General features: G+C 47.6%; 2 protein-coding genes across 2 annotated transcripts in view; both read right to left on the bottom strand.

The window, feature by feature from the left end:
- wbp4 (WW domain binding protein 4) overlaps nt 1-15,430 on the bottom strand; it is a 186,153-nt gene that overhangs the window by 139,968 nt on the left and 30,755 nt on the right. The window lies entirely within an intron of this gene.
- mtrf1 (mitochondrial translational release factor 1) overlaps nt 15,354-15,430 on the bottom strand; it is a 13,890-nt gene continuing 13,813 nt past the window's right edge. The window contains exon 10 of the mRNA XM_083758562.1: nt 15,354-15,430. This exon is cut by the window's right edge and continues 422 nt beyond it. The gene's annotated coding sequence lies outside the window, so the exon portion shown is untranslated.

Genomic DNA, 15,430 nt, shown 5'->3' with positions numbered 1-15,430 from the left:
TGAAATACAACACATTGAGCAGGGCACTGCAGGGAGTTGAACCCCGTTCCGGTAAACCAGAAGTCCGACACCAGTGCCTTAGTTTTTGTGTTGTTGTTCATTTAAAGGTCCAGGTGTGCATACGCATGTGCCCCTGTGTGTGTAGGTGCATGTGTGCATGTGTGTGCACGCTTCAATGACCACTGTTGGACCCAATGGCGATCAAGGACCTCAGGGAGCCACCCATAATTCACAACGGTCACAGCGAACTCTGTTGCATCACAACTGGTGGCCAACAGTCGTAACCAACACCGCCACGACCCACAGGAGAATACCATCGCACAGTGGTATCAGACCAACCACAATCAGCCAGCCCTCAAACCAAACCCTTCGACCTAGAAGAACTCAAAACTGCAATGGGAAAGTTGAAACCCGGAAAAGCAGCAGGGATTGATGACATACTGGCAGAAATTATACAGCACCTGGAACCTAACGCAAAGACCTGGCTCGTGGGGATGCTGAACACATGCATGGCACAGAAAACCATCCCTTCTGTCTGGAGAAAAGCCAAAGTGGTTGCAATCCCCAAACCTGGCAAAGACCCATCATCCTCAAAGAGCTACCGACCCATTTCCCTCCTCTGCATCACCTACAAGAGAGGCTGCTACTCCAACGCCTCATACCACTCATAGACACCAAGCTGACTAAAGACCAAGCTGGTTTCCGTCCCGTCCTGTGCTGGACAGAGCTCAACCTCACCCAACACATTGAGGATGGGTTTGAGGGAAAACAAATAACTGGAGCAGCAACTGGAGGGCGAAGCAAGCACGCAGGCAGCTTGTGCCTGCCTGCGTGCCTGCCTGCCTTCCTCATGTGGAAGCTGCATAGTTGAGTTTGTGTGTGTGTTTCTTTTTCTGTCTTTCTTTCTTAGGACGAAGATCAAGGTAGACGCCGTTGGAAGGCTCAACACAAGCCGATGCCCCTAGAGATCCATCCCAAAGCTTCCCTCAGGGAGTCCAGCAAGCCAGCTAGCCAGCAAGCCCGCCCAGTCAGCCAACGCAGCCAGCCAGCTCCGCCAGTCAGCCAGTGTAGAAAGTCAGGCTGCCAAGCCAGCGCACATCAGCCCTTGCAGTCAACCATTGTAGCCATACCAGCCTTGCTCAGTCAGCTCAGCCAGGCCTCTCTCGAGGCCTGGCTCTCTGTCTGCCTGGCCCGGTCTGCCCCGCCCTGCCTTGCAGCAACAGAACCAGCCTTGCTGGCAAGCCAGCCAGCTCAGAATACGAGCTCAGCAAGCCAGCGCAGCTGGCAAGCACGCAGTTAGTCTAAACCAGTTTCAGACTGGCAGGCCAAGGCAGACAGACAGGAAGACCGAGGCGCCTAGGCAGGCAGACAGGCCAGGAAGGCAACAAAGTGCAGGCAGGGGGACTGTCCGGCCTAAGGCTGCGCTGCAAGGGTTGGAGCCTGGCCAGCTCCTGCTGGTCTAGACTGAGTGGCTGTGGCTGCACAGTAAGGCTGCGGTAACCTAGTCTGGGCTTGCTGCTGCACTGGCTTGCTCAGCTCGCATTCTGAGCTGGCTGGCTTTCCAGAAAGGCTGGTTCTGTTGCTGCAAGGCAGGGCAGGGCAGACCGGGCCAGGCAGACAGAGAGCCAGGCCTCAAGAGAGGCCTGGCTGAGCTGACTGAGCAAGGCTGGTATGGCTGCAATGGCTGACTGCAAGGGCTGATATGCTCTGGCTTGGCAGCCTGACTTTCTACACTGGCTGACTGGCGGAGCTGACTGGCTGCGTTGGCTGACTGGGCAGGCTTGCTGGCTAGCTGGCTTGCTGTGCTCCCTGAGGGAAGCTTTGGGATGGATCTCTAGGGGCATCGGCTAGTGTTGAGCCTTCCTATGGCGTCTACCTTGATCTCCGTCCTAAGAAAGAAAGACAGAAAAAGAAAGACACACAAACCCAACTATGCAGCTTCCACCTGAGGAACCGAGACGCGAGAAAAGAACTGAGCGTCACTTGGGATGGTCACAAACTCTCCAACCATACCCACCCCATGTATCTTGGAGTTACACTGGACAGGACACTCTTCTTCAAAAAAACACCTGGAGAACACAAAAGCCACGGTCAACACCCACAATAACATCCTGTGAAAACTAGTGAACTCCCAAGTGGGGCGCAGACCCACAAACAATCCGTGCAACTGCCATGGCCCTGTCTTTCTCTACAGCTGAGTATTCCTGCTCAAGCTGGAGCCGATCACGTCACACCAAATTGGTCGACACAGCCCTAAATGACACCTGTCGCATCATCACGGGATGGGTCAAGAAAACACCTGTCCCGTCCGTGCCTTTATGCGCTAGCCGGCACCTCCCCCCGCACATCAGACGACTGTGTAACGCTCAAGATGAATGGAAAACACAGGAGATAGACAGTGAAGTCTGGAATGAAATGATAGAGAACACCTCACACACACAGTTTCCTTTCGTGGCTGTTTACATTCGAGGGTCGCCGGTCCTCTCAAACGGAACAGTTTAACGTCATGCCCAGGACAAAAAGATATAGAGAACACCATAATGACAAATGACAAATAACAGCAGGAAGGCATGGGCCACAATACACCGTCTTGGCAAAGACCACACCACCCATAATTCACAACGGTCACAGCAAATTCTGTTGCATCACAACTAGTGTAGGTATTGGATGGAGCCCGCACACCACAGGTATAAGAAAGACGTGATGCAGAGGAGGGAAATGGGTCGGTAGCTCTTCGGGGATAATGGGTCTTTGCCAGGTTTAGGGATTGCAACCACTTTGGCCTTTTTCCAGACAGAAGGGGTGGTTTTCTGTGCTGTGCATGTGTTCAGCATCCCCACAAGCCAGGGCCTTGAGTTAGGTCCCAGGTGCTGTATCATTTCTGCCAGTAGGTCATCAATCCCTGCTGCTTTTCCGGGTTTCAACTTTCCCATTGCAGTTTCAAGTTCTTCTAGGTCGAAGGGTTTGGTTTGAGTGATGGCTGATTATGGTTGGTCTGATACCACTGTGCGATGGTATTCTATGTGGGTCGGTGGCGGTGTTGGTTACAACTGTTGGCCACCAGTTGTGACCAAGACCGCCACCAACCCACAGGAGAATACCATCGCACAGTGGTATCAGACCAACCACAATCAGCCAGCCTTCAAACCAAACCCTTCGACCTAGAAGAACGTGAAACTGCAATGGGAAAGTTGAAACCCGGAAAAGCAGCAGGGATTGATGACCTACTAGCAGAAATGATACAGCACCTGGGACCTAACGGAAAGACCTGGCTTGTGGGGATGCTGAACACATGCATAGCACAGAAAACCATCCCTTCTGTCTGGAAAAAGGCCAAAGTGGTTGCAATCCCTAAACCTGGCAAAGACCCATTATCCCCAAAGAGCTACCGACCCATTTCTCTCCTCTGCATCACCTACAAGCCTATCCCGTCACACCAAATTGGTCGACACAGCCCTAAATGACACCTGTGGCATCATCATAGGATGCATCAAGACAACACCTGACCCTGTCCCAACACCTGTTTACATTCGAGGGTCGCCGGTCCTCTCGAACGGAACAGTTTAACGTCATGCCCAGGACGAAAAGATATAGAGAACACCAACATGATAAATAACAGCAGGAAGGCATGGGCCACAATCCACCGTCTTGGCAAAGACCACACCACCCATAATTCACAACGGTCACAGCAAACTCTATTGCATCACAACTGGTGTAGTTATTGGATGGAGCCCGCACACCACCAAAAAAAAGAAAAACAACATACTATAGTATGCCCTCCGTGAACATGGACTTTAGCCTTTCGCTTTTCTGCAATTTAACCTTTTTTCAAATCCTCAACAATGATGAAGAATCGCGCACTATAGCGTGCCACTTAATGACCTTGACCAATATCAATGACCTTGAGCAGTATAAATTACCTTCAATAAGACTAGTAAATGACCTTGACCAGTATAAATGACCTTGACAAGTACAAATGACCTTGACCAGTATAAATGACCTTCACCAGTAGAAATGACCGTGACCAGTATATGACTGTGACCAGTATAAATTACCTTCATGAGACTAGTAATTGACCTTGACCAGTATAAATGACCTTTAGAAGACTAGTAAATGATCTTCACCAGTATAAATGACCTTTAGAAGACTAGTAAATGATCTTCACCAGTATAAATGACCTTGACCAGTATGCGTTCCGTGACCATGGACTATAGCCTTTTGCTTTTCCTTGATTTTCACCTTTAAAAAATCCTCAACAATGATGAAGAATCGCACACTATAGCGCGCCGCTCAATGACCTGAGACCATGGACCAATGAATGAAATACAACACATTGAGCAGGGCACTGCAGGGAGTTGAACCCCGTTCCGGTAAACCAGAAGTCCGACACCAGTGCCTTAGTTTTTGTGTTGTTGTTCATTTAAAGGTCCAGGTGTGCATACGCATGTGCCCCTGTGTGTGTAGGTGCATGTGTGCATGTGTGTGCACGCTTCAATGACCACTGTTGGACCCAATGGCGATCAAGGACCTCAGGGAGCCACCCATAATTCACAACGGTCACAGCGAACTCTGTTGCATCACAACTGGTGGCCAACAGTCGTAACCAACACCGCCACGACCCACAGGAGAATACCATCGCACAGTGGTATCAGACCAACCACAATCAGCCAGCCCTCAAACCAAACCCTTCGACCTAGAAGAACTCAAAACTGCAATGGGAAAGTTGAAACCCGGAAAAGCAGCAGGGATTGATGACATACTGGCAGAAATTATACAGCACCTGGAACCTAACGCAAAGACCTGGCTCGTGGGGATGCTGAACACATGCATGGCACAGAAAACCATCCCTTCTGTCTGGAGAAAGGCCAAAGTGGTTGCAATCCCCAAACCTGGCAAAGACCCATCATCCTCAAAGAGCTACCGACCCATTTCCCTTCTCTGCATCACCTACAAGAGAGGCTGCTACTCCAACGCCTCATACCACTCATAGACACCAAGCTGACTAAAGACCAAGCTGGTTTCCGTCCCGTCCTGTGCTGGACAGAGCTCAACCTCACCCAACACATTGAGGATGGGTTTGAGGGAAAACAAATAACTGGAGCAGCAACTGGAGGGCGAAGCAAGCACGCAGGCAGCTTGTGCCTGCCTGCGTGCCTTCCTCATGTGGAAGCTGCATAGTTGAGTTTGTGTGTGTGTTTCTTTTTCTGTCTTTCTTTCTTAGGACGAAGATCAAGGTAGACGCCGTTGGAAGGCTCAACACAAGCCGATGCCCCTAGAGATCCATCCCAAAGCTTCCCTCAGGGAGTCCAGCAAGCCAGCTAGCCAGCAAGCCCGCCCAGTCAGCCAACGCAGCCAGCCAGCTCCGCCAGTCAGCCAGTGTAGAAAGTCAGGCTGCCAAGCCAGCGCACATCAGCCCTTGCAGTCAACCATTGTAGCCATACCAGCCTTGCTCAGTCAGCTCAGCCAGGCCTCTCTCGAGGCCTGGCTCTCTGTCTGCCTGGCCCGGTCTGCCCCGCCCTGCCTTGCAGCAACAGAACCAGCCTTGCTGGCAAGCCAGCCAGCTCAGAATACGAGCTCAGCAAGCCAGCGCAGCTGGCAAGCACGCAGTTAGTCTAAACCAGTTTCAGACTGGCAGGCCAAGGCAGACAGACAGGAAGACCGAGGCGCCTAGGCAGGCAGACAGGCCAGGAAGGCAACAAAGTGCAGGCAGGGGGACTGTCCGGCCTAAGGCTGCGCTGCAAGGGTTGGAGCCTGGCCAGCTCCTGCTGGTCTAGACTGAGTGGCTGTGGCTGCACAGTAAGGCTGCGGTAACCTAGTCTGGGCTTGCTGCTGCACTGGCTTGCTCAGCTCGCATTCTGAGCTGGCTGGCTTTCCAGAAAGGCTGGTTCTGTTGCTGCAAGGCAGGGCAGGGCAGACCGGGCCAGGCAGACAGAGAGCCAGGCCTCAAGAGAGGCCTGGCTGAGCTGACTGAGCAAGGCTGGTATGGCTGCAATGGCTGACTGCAAGGGCTGATATGCTCTGGCTTGGCAGCCTGACTTTCTACACTGGCTGACTGGCGGAGCTGACTGGCTGCGTTGGCTGACTGGGCAGGCTTGCTGGCTAGCTGGCTTGCTGTGCTCCCTGAGGGAAGCTTTGGGATGGATCTCTAGGGGCATCGGCTAGTGTTGAGCCTTCCTATGGCGTCTACCTTGATCTCCGTCCTAAGAAAGAAAGACAGAAAAAGAAAGACACACAAACCCAACTATGCAGCTTCCACCTGAGGAACCGAGACGCGAGAAAAGAACTGAGCGTCACTTGGGATGGTCACAAACTCTCCAACCATACCCACCCCATGTATCTTGGAGTTACACTGGACAGGACACTCTTCTTCAAAAAAACACCTGGAGAACACAAAAGCCACGGTCAACACCCACAATAACATCCTGTGAAAACTAGTGAACTCCCAAGTGGGGCGCAGACCCACAAACAATCCGTGCAACTGCCATGGCCCTGTCTTTCTCTACAGCAGAGTATGCCTGCTCAAGCTGGAGCCGATCACGTCACACCAAATTGGTCGACACAGCCCTAAATGACACCTGTCGCATCATCACGGGATGGGTCAAGACAACACCTGTCCCGTCCGTGCCTTTATGCGCTAGCCGGCACCTCCCCCCGCACATCAGACGACTGTGTAACGCTCAAGATGAATGGAAAACACAGGAGATAGACAGTGAAGTCTGGAATGAAATGATAGAGAACACCTCACACACACAGTTTCCTTTCGTGGCTGTTTACATTCGAGGGTCGCCGGTCCTCTCAAACGGAACAGTTTAACGTCATGCCCAGGACAAAAAGATATAGAGAACACCATAATGACAAATAACAGCAGGAAGGCATGGGCCACAATCCACCGTCTTGGCAAAGACCACACCACCCATAATTCACAACGGTCACAGCAAACTCTGTTGCATCACAACTGGTGTAGGTATTGGATGGAGCCCGCACACCACAGGTATAAGAAAGACGTGATGCAGAGGAGGGAAATGGGTCGGTAGCTCTTCGGGGATAATGGGTCTTTGCCAGGTTTAGGGATTGCAACTACTCCAGCCTTTTTCCAAACAGAAGGGATGGTTTTCTGTGCTATGCATGTGTTCAGCATCCCCACAAGCCAGGTCCTTGCGATAGGTCCCAGGTGCTGTATCATTTCTGCAAGTATGCCATCAATCCCTGCTGCTTTTCCGGGTTTCAACTTTCCCATTGCAGTTTCACGTTCTTCTAAGTCGAAGGGTTTGGTTTGAGGGCTGGCTGATTGTGGTTGGTCTGATACCACTGTGCGATGGTATTCTATGTGGGTCGGTGGCAGTGTTGGTTACAACTGTTGGCCACCAGTTGTGACCAAGACCGCCACCGACCCACAGGAGAATACCATCGCACAGTGGTATCAGACCAACCACAATCAGCCAGCCCTCAAACCAAACCCTTCGACCTAGAAGAACTTGAAACTGCAATGGGAAAGTTGAAACCCGGAAAAGCAGCAGGGATTGATGACCTACTGGCAGAAATGTTACAGCACCTGGGACCCAACGCAAAGACCTGGCTTGTGGGGATGCTGAACACATGCATAGCACAGAAAACCATCCCTTCTGTCTGGGAAAAGGCCAAAGTGGTTGCAATCCCTAAACCTGGCAAAGACCCATTATCCACAAAGAGCTACCGACCCATTTCCCTCTGCATCACCTACAAGGCTATATGAGAAGCTGCTACTCCAACGCCTTGTTGCCACTCATAGATACCAAGCTGACTAAAGACCAAGCTGGTTTCCGTCCCAGCCGCTCCTGTGCTGGACAGAGCTCAACCTCACCCAACACATTGAGGATGGGTTTGAGGGGAAACAAATAACTGGAGCAGCATTCAGAGATCTCTCTGCTGCCTACGACACTGTCCAACACCGCACAATGGTCAGGAAAAGCCTCCTCAACAACAGGCGCTTCTATGTCCAGTTAAATGACCAGAGGAGTAAATGGAAAGCCCAAAAGAACGGCCTCCAACAAGGTAGCGTGCTCGCCCCCCTCCTTTTCAATATCTACACAAACGACCAGCCACTACCCAATGCCTAATGCCAGCGTTTCATCTACGCCGACAACCTCTGCATTACGACCCAACAAGCAGACTTCCAGAAGATTGAGTCTGTCCTTGAAAGTGCCCTCCAAGAAATGTCAAGCTACTACAATACAACCACCTGAAACCCAACCTATAGAGAACACCTCACACACACATAATTTCCTTTCGTGGCCGTTTACATTCGAGGGTCGCTGGTCCTCTCGAACGGAACAGTTTAACGTCATGCCCAGGACGAAAAGATATAGAGAACACCAACATGTCAAATAACAGCAGGAAGGCATGGGCCACAATCCACCGTCTTGGCAAAAACCACACCACCCATAATTCACAACGGTCACAGCAAACTCTGTTGCATCACAACTGGTGTAGGTATTGGATGGAGCCCGCACACCACAGGTATAAGAAAGACGTTCTTTGTTGAAATACTGACAGCGTTTCGATCCATTTGATCTTCATCAGGTCATGTGTACACAAAACATACACTTTTATACTAAGGGAGTGCCCCCATTAAACAATCAAAATACCACATTTTGGTGCCCCTCCCATCACTGCAGGTGTGACACGTCAACCCTGAGTGAGTAGGTGGGGACCCAGACATATTGATGTAAATATAGTCTGTTCAGAAATTGTAGTGCCTCTCATAGAGCTTGTAGGTGATGCAGAGGAGGGAAATGGGTCGGTAGCTCTTCGGGGATAATGGGTCTTTGCCAGGTTTATGGATTGCAACTACTCCAGCCTTTTTCCAAACAGAAGGGATGGTTTTCTGTGCTATGCATGTGTTCAGCATCCCCACAAGCCAGGTCCTTGCGATAGGTCCCAGGTGCTGTATCATTTCTGCCAGTATGCCATCAATCCCTGCTGCTTTTCCGGGTTTCAACTTTCCCATTGCAGTTTCACGTTCTTCTAAGTCGAAGGGTTTGGTTTGAGGGCTGGCTGATTGTGGTTGGTCTGATACCACTGTGCGATGGTATTCTATGTGGGTCGGTGGCAGTGTTGGTTACAACTGTTGGCCACCAGTTGTGACCAAGACCGCCACCGACCCACAGGAGAATACCATCGCACAGTGGTATCAGACCAACCACAATCAGCCAGCACTCAAACCAAACCCTTCGACCTAGAAGAACTTGAAACTGCAATGGGAAAGTTGAAACCCGGAAAAGCAGCAGGGATTGATGACCTACTGGCAGAAATGTTACAGCACCTGGGACCCAACGCAAAGACCTGGCTTGTGGGGATGCTGAACACATGCATAGCACAGAAAACCATCCCTTCTGTCTGGGAAAAGGCCAAAGTGGTTGCAATCCCTAAACCTGGCAAAGACCCATTATCCACAAAGAGCTACCGACCCATTTCCCTCTGCATCACCTACAAGGCTATATGAGAAGCTGCTACTCCAACACCTTGTTGCCACTCATAGATACCAAGCTGACTAAAGACCAAGCTGGTTTCCCTCCCAGCCGCTCCTGTGCTGGACAGAGCTCAACCTCACCCAACACATTGAGGATGGGTTTGAGGGGAAACAAATAACTGGAGCAGCATTCAGAGATCTCTCTGCTGCCTACGACACTGTCCAACACCGCACAATGGTCAGGAAAAGCCTCCTCAACAACAGGCGCTTCTATGTCCAGTTAAATGACCAGAGGAGTAAATGGAAAGCCCAAAAGAACGGCCTCCAACAAGGTAGCGTGCTCGCCCCCTCCTTTTCAATATCTACACAAACGACCAGCCACTACCCAATGCCTAATGCCAGCGTTTCATCTACGCCGACAACCTCTGCATTACGACCCAACAAGCAGACTTCCAGAAGATTGAGTCTGTCCTTGAAAGTGCCCTCCAAGAAATGTCAAGCTACTACAATACAACCACCTGAAACCCAACCTATAGAGAACACCTCACACACACATAATTTCCTTTCGTGGCCGTTTACATTCGAGGGTCGCTGGTCCTCTCGAACGGAACAGTTTAACGTCATGCCCAGGACGAAAAGATATAGAGAACACCAACATGTCAAATAACAGCAGGAAGGCATGGGCCACAATCCACCGTCTTGGCAAAAACCACACCACCCATAATTCACAACGGTCACAGCAAACTCTGTTGCATCACAACTGGTGTAGGTATTGGATGGAGCCCGCACACCACAGGTATAAGAAAGACGTTCTTTGTTGAAATACTGACAGCGTTGCGATCCATTTGATCTTCATCAGGTCATGTGTACACAAAACATACACTTTTATACTAAGGGAGTGCCCCCATTAAACAATCAAAATACCACATTTTGGTGCCCCTCCCATCACTGCAGGTGTGACACGTCAACCCTGAGTGAGTAGGTGGGGACCCAGACATATTGATGTAAATATAGTCTGTTCAGAAATTGTAGTGCCTCTCATAGAGCTTGTAGGTGATGCAGAGGAGGGAAATGGGTCGGTAGCTCTTCGGGGATAATGGGTCTTTGCCAGGTTTAGGGATTGCAACTACTCCAGCCTTTTTCCAAACAGAAGGGATGGTTTTCTGTGCTATGCATGTGTTCAGCATCCCCACAAGCCAGGTCCTTGCGATAGGTCCCAGGTGCTGTATCATTTCTGCCAGTATGCCATCAATCCCTGCTGCTTTTCCGGGTTTCAACTTTCCCATTGCAGTTTCACGTTCTTCTAAGTCGAAGGGTTTGGTTTGAGGGCTGGCTGATTGTGGTTGGTCTGATACCACTGTGCGATGGTATTCTATGTGGGTCGGTGGCGGTGTTGGTTACAACTGTTGGCCACCAGTTGTGACCAAGACCGCCACCGACCCACAGGAGAATACCATCGCACAGTGGTATCAGACCAACCACAATCAGCCAGCCCTCAAACCAAACCCTTCGACCTAGAAGAACTTGAAACTGCAATGGGAAAGTTGAAACCCGGAAAAGCAGCAGGGATTGATGACCTACTGGCAGAAATGTTACAGCACCTGGGACCCAACGCAAAGACCTGGCTTGTGGGGATGCTGAACACATGCATAGCACAGAAAACCATCCCTTCTGTCTGGGAAAAGGCCAACGTGGTTGCAATCCCTAAACCTGGCATAGACCCATTATCCACAAAGAGCTACCGACCCATTTCCCTCTGCATCACCTACAAGGCTATATGAGAAGCTGCTACTCCAACGCCTTGTTGCCACTCATAGATACCAAGCTGACTAAAGACCAAGCTGGTTTCCGTCCCAGCCGCTCCTGTGCTGGACAGAGCTCAACCTCACCCAACACATTGAGGATGGGTTTGAGGGGAAACAAATAACTGGAGCAGCATTCAGAGATCTCTCTGCTGCCTACGACACTGTCCAACACCGCACAATGGTCAGGAAAAGCCTCCTCAACAACAGGCGCTTCTATGTTCAGTTAAATGACCAGAGGAGTAAATGGAAAGCCGAAAAGAACGGCCTCCCACAAGGTAGCGCGCTCGCCCCCCGCCTTTTCAATATCTAAACAAACGACCAGCCACTTGAAACCCAACCCATCAAAAACCCAACTATGCAGCTTCCACCTGAGGAACCGAGACGCAAAAAAAGAACTGAGCATCACAAACTCTCAAACCATACCCACCCCATGTAACTTGGAGTTACACTGGACAGTTTAACGTCATGCCCAGGACGAAAAGTTATAGAGAACACCAACATGACAAACCCTACACTTAAACCCTCTATATTTAATAAAAAACAATTCTGGACAGGAATCCTGTATTGCAGGGGTGCCCAAAAGGTACATCGTGATCTACCAGTAATCACAAAGGCTGTGCAGGTAGACCATATGGCATGCCCCTGTATATAATCTATCACTTGAATTAAGGTGACTTGACACCAGCTCAAATGTTGCACACAAACATCAGTAGCAAAAGTACAAAGTTATTGTGACAGTAATAATTGCTATAGTGTGTGTTCAGTAACAGGAATATTCCTGTCTCTCCAGCTCTTTAATAAATAGAAAAGGGTTTAATCAGGAGTTGTAGTAGCCACAGGATAATCTAAGCGGTGGATATTGCTCTTTTCTTCATGTCTTTATGTATGTAAATTGTCTTGTTGTTTGTGTTATGTCAAATGCGTGTATATGTGTTCTGCATATACTTGGCTGCTGTGTTGCAAGTTACTGAACACACATTATAGCAATGATTACTGTCACACTATAGAGCTATTTAACACTGTTACTGAACACACACTATAGCAATGATTACTGTCACAATATAGAGCTATTTAACACTGTTACTGAACACACACACTATAGCAATGATTACTGTCACAATATAGAGCTATTTAACACTGTTACTGAACACACACACTATAGCAATGATTACTGTCACAATATAGAGCTATTTAACACTGTTACTGAACACACACTATAGCAATGATTACTGTCACACTATAGAGCTATTTAACACTGTTACTGAACACACACTATAGCAATGATTACTGTCACAATACAGAGCAATTTAATTTAGGTAACCAAATTGACCCCAATAGTAGATCTTTACACTCTCAATAGTTCAATTGTTGTTAAGCATCTGCTTAATTTCCAAAAAAACTACACAATTAGAGAATGTAGAAGATTGCTACTTTTGATCCTTTGATTATATAATGCTGATTGTAGCATAGTGGTTAGTGACTGAGCTTTGTTAACATGAGTGCCCGGGATCGTTTCCCACCAATTTCAAAGAATGTTTGTTGCTTCGTGCCAATTTTCACAGAATGTTTGTCCTTTTACCTACCAAACAATACTATTTTCACCTCTAGTCGATTATTTATTCAGCGTTTGAGCCACGGACCACCATTTGAGGCCATCTAGTCTCTCAGACCCATTTGAGCCACTGACCACCATTGTGAGAGTCTATTAATGTGAAATGGTGGTCCGTGGCTCAAACATGTTATCACTTTTGAAGTTACTTGTTGTGTTTAGATATGTAAATACTACTCTTTAAAGCCGTGTTTCGGTAGTCGAGTGGGTACTGTCGACGGTTAGTAAACATTGAGGCCGGGCATAGTTGTTTATAAACCTTCGACACTAACCATTCGGCTACTGAAACACTGTTTTACAGTTTCGCAAAAACATCATATATAAACATCATAACAAGTAACTTCAAGTGATAGACGTTTGAACACACAAACAACAACAGCGTTAAGTATTAAATAACATTTAATCACTTACTTGCTCCGAAGACGGACCCGCGATGGTGACGTGGCACGTTCCAAACAAACACTGACCAAACCTACCTCCACGCGTCTCTTCCGTATTTGAGGGCGGCGGCACTTCCTTCCGGTGTGAGGCCACGCCCGCGAGATTTAACCGCGAATCTATTGTAGTCCTCTTACGTTACATCCGGGTCCCTTGGTCCCATCCGCTTCTAATGCAAAATAGCTACATATGAACGCGTGAATCTTTTTTTTTTTTTACAATAACGTTATTTGTCAGAAAGGAAGCCATTGAGGGTTAAAATGGGTCTTAATGCTTCCAACTCATATAACTGTCACCAACAACACTTTTAATGATATTACATGAAGCAGACAGCCCTGTGATGAAACCTTTAGCATTACACTGTGGTTAATAGGTTTTTATTCACAATGGAATGTTATTGTACTCTTAATATATCATGGTGTAGCACAGCACAGTAGATTCATATTTCAATCGATCTGGGATGTTAAAATTGTGCAAAACTCTGTTCAATGAATGGCCTCTTCTGCTACATTAAACATTACTAAACATTAAACGTTACTTATACCTGTTATTGAGACTCCTATAGAGCATGTTGACATGGATAGCTTGGTTAGTAGTATCTCTGTTAGTTAATGCAGTTTGATTGATTAAATTAATAGCCTATTTTATTAGACAAAAATGTAGAACAGTAGTGTCATAGAGTGGAAAATGCCATTTGGTTTAATGTCACAGAATGCAGTGCCACGTAGAGCAGCATGATAAATGGTTAACTTTATAGTGTGTTCAAAAATGGCAGATCTGCAAGTTCAGTGTCTTGAATGAGATGTGCTGTGAGTTTGCATATCTGCTATTGTCCAGCATAGGACCGTTGCACAGTGAAGTATAAACAAGGCTTTAGGATTTATAAGTCGTTTTTAGAATAGAATAGAATATTCACTCCAATGAATAGCATTTATCCATTTAGATAACTTTTTGATGTTATTTAATTACTTATTTTTACACAGAAACATAATGTGTGTCTTTACAATAACTGTAATGTAATAATAATACTAATAATGTAATGTAATAATTATTTAATTAACGAATTAAATAACCTTATTTAATTCTGAAGGCAACCGGATGTCTTAAATTAGCTAGCTCTCAGACAGGAAATTCTAAATTAGCTCAAAAGACGGAGCCGCACACCAGTGCGTTCAGGGCGCATTTCCGAACGCACCCAGCTTATACATGCACGTGCGTTAACTTATTATGGATCCCCCCCACTGCTCAGAACCCCCACTGCAAAGGCACGCACGCACACACAGTCAAGCACACACGCCAACTGGTGAAGTTCAACCCACTACTACTAACCCACTACTACTACTACTAACTAAACATCCTTTTGTGTCATCTCGTTCTTATTTTATTAACTGAGTGAAAATTGGATTTATTAACAACTTCCACTTGTATCAATTAATTTTGTCCACATGAGGGCGACAAAAACATTTAATACAAACAGACGAATGGAATCAGACCATCTGTTTATATTCAGTGCTGTACTAAACACAAACACACAGTAATATTTAGCACACTGTATTAGTTCAATTGATTTACATCAATGTTGTGTTTTTCCTTTATTTTAAAAGTTTATTATTAAAGAATGTTAGACACTTTTAGCAGCAGATTTCTCGGTCCAAAACAAGTTTCAAGTTTCATTCCTTTTGAAAGAGAGCAAAGCAGGCTGTCCTGACGATTTCCTATAAGCTGTCAAGGGGCTGGTAGGTTTGTGGGTGGGAGCCTAGGCTTGAGCCCCAAGTATCTTAATGCGGGTACCACTTTTTAGTTTCACTGAAATGTACTGTAATTCTGCAAACTGTTAATAAATAAATAAATAAATAAATGTGGGGGTCCTTGACATGAAAAGGTTTGGGAACTCTATTATCGTAACTGGGAAGCGTCTCAGGTCCCCAGTTTCTCTCTAAAATGCACTTTGTGCCATTTTAATAACGCAATGTACCCTGAATTTAACTACGGTAACGCTATCCTACACTCGCGAACCGCCAGGATCACATTACTGGCGGTTCGCGAGTGTAGGATAGCGTTACCTCACTTAAATTCAGGGTACATTGCGTTAGTAAAATGGCACAAAGTGCATTTTAGAGAGAAACTGGG

This window comes from Protomyctophum parallelum (genome assembly GCF_964188405.1).
Source record: "Protomyctophum parallelum genome assembly, chromosome: 23".
Classification (NCBI taxonomy): Eukaryota; Metazoa; Chordata; class Actinopteri; order Myctophiformes; family Myctophidae; genus Protomyctophum; species Protomyctophum parallelum.
This window is presented reverse-complemented; position numbering and strand designations above follow the sequence as displayed.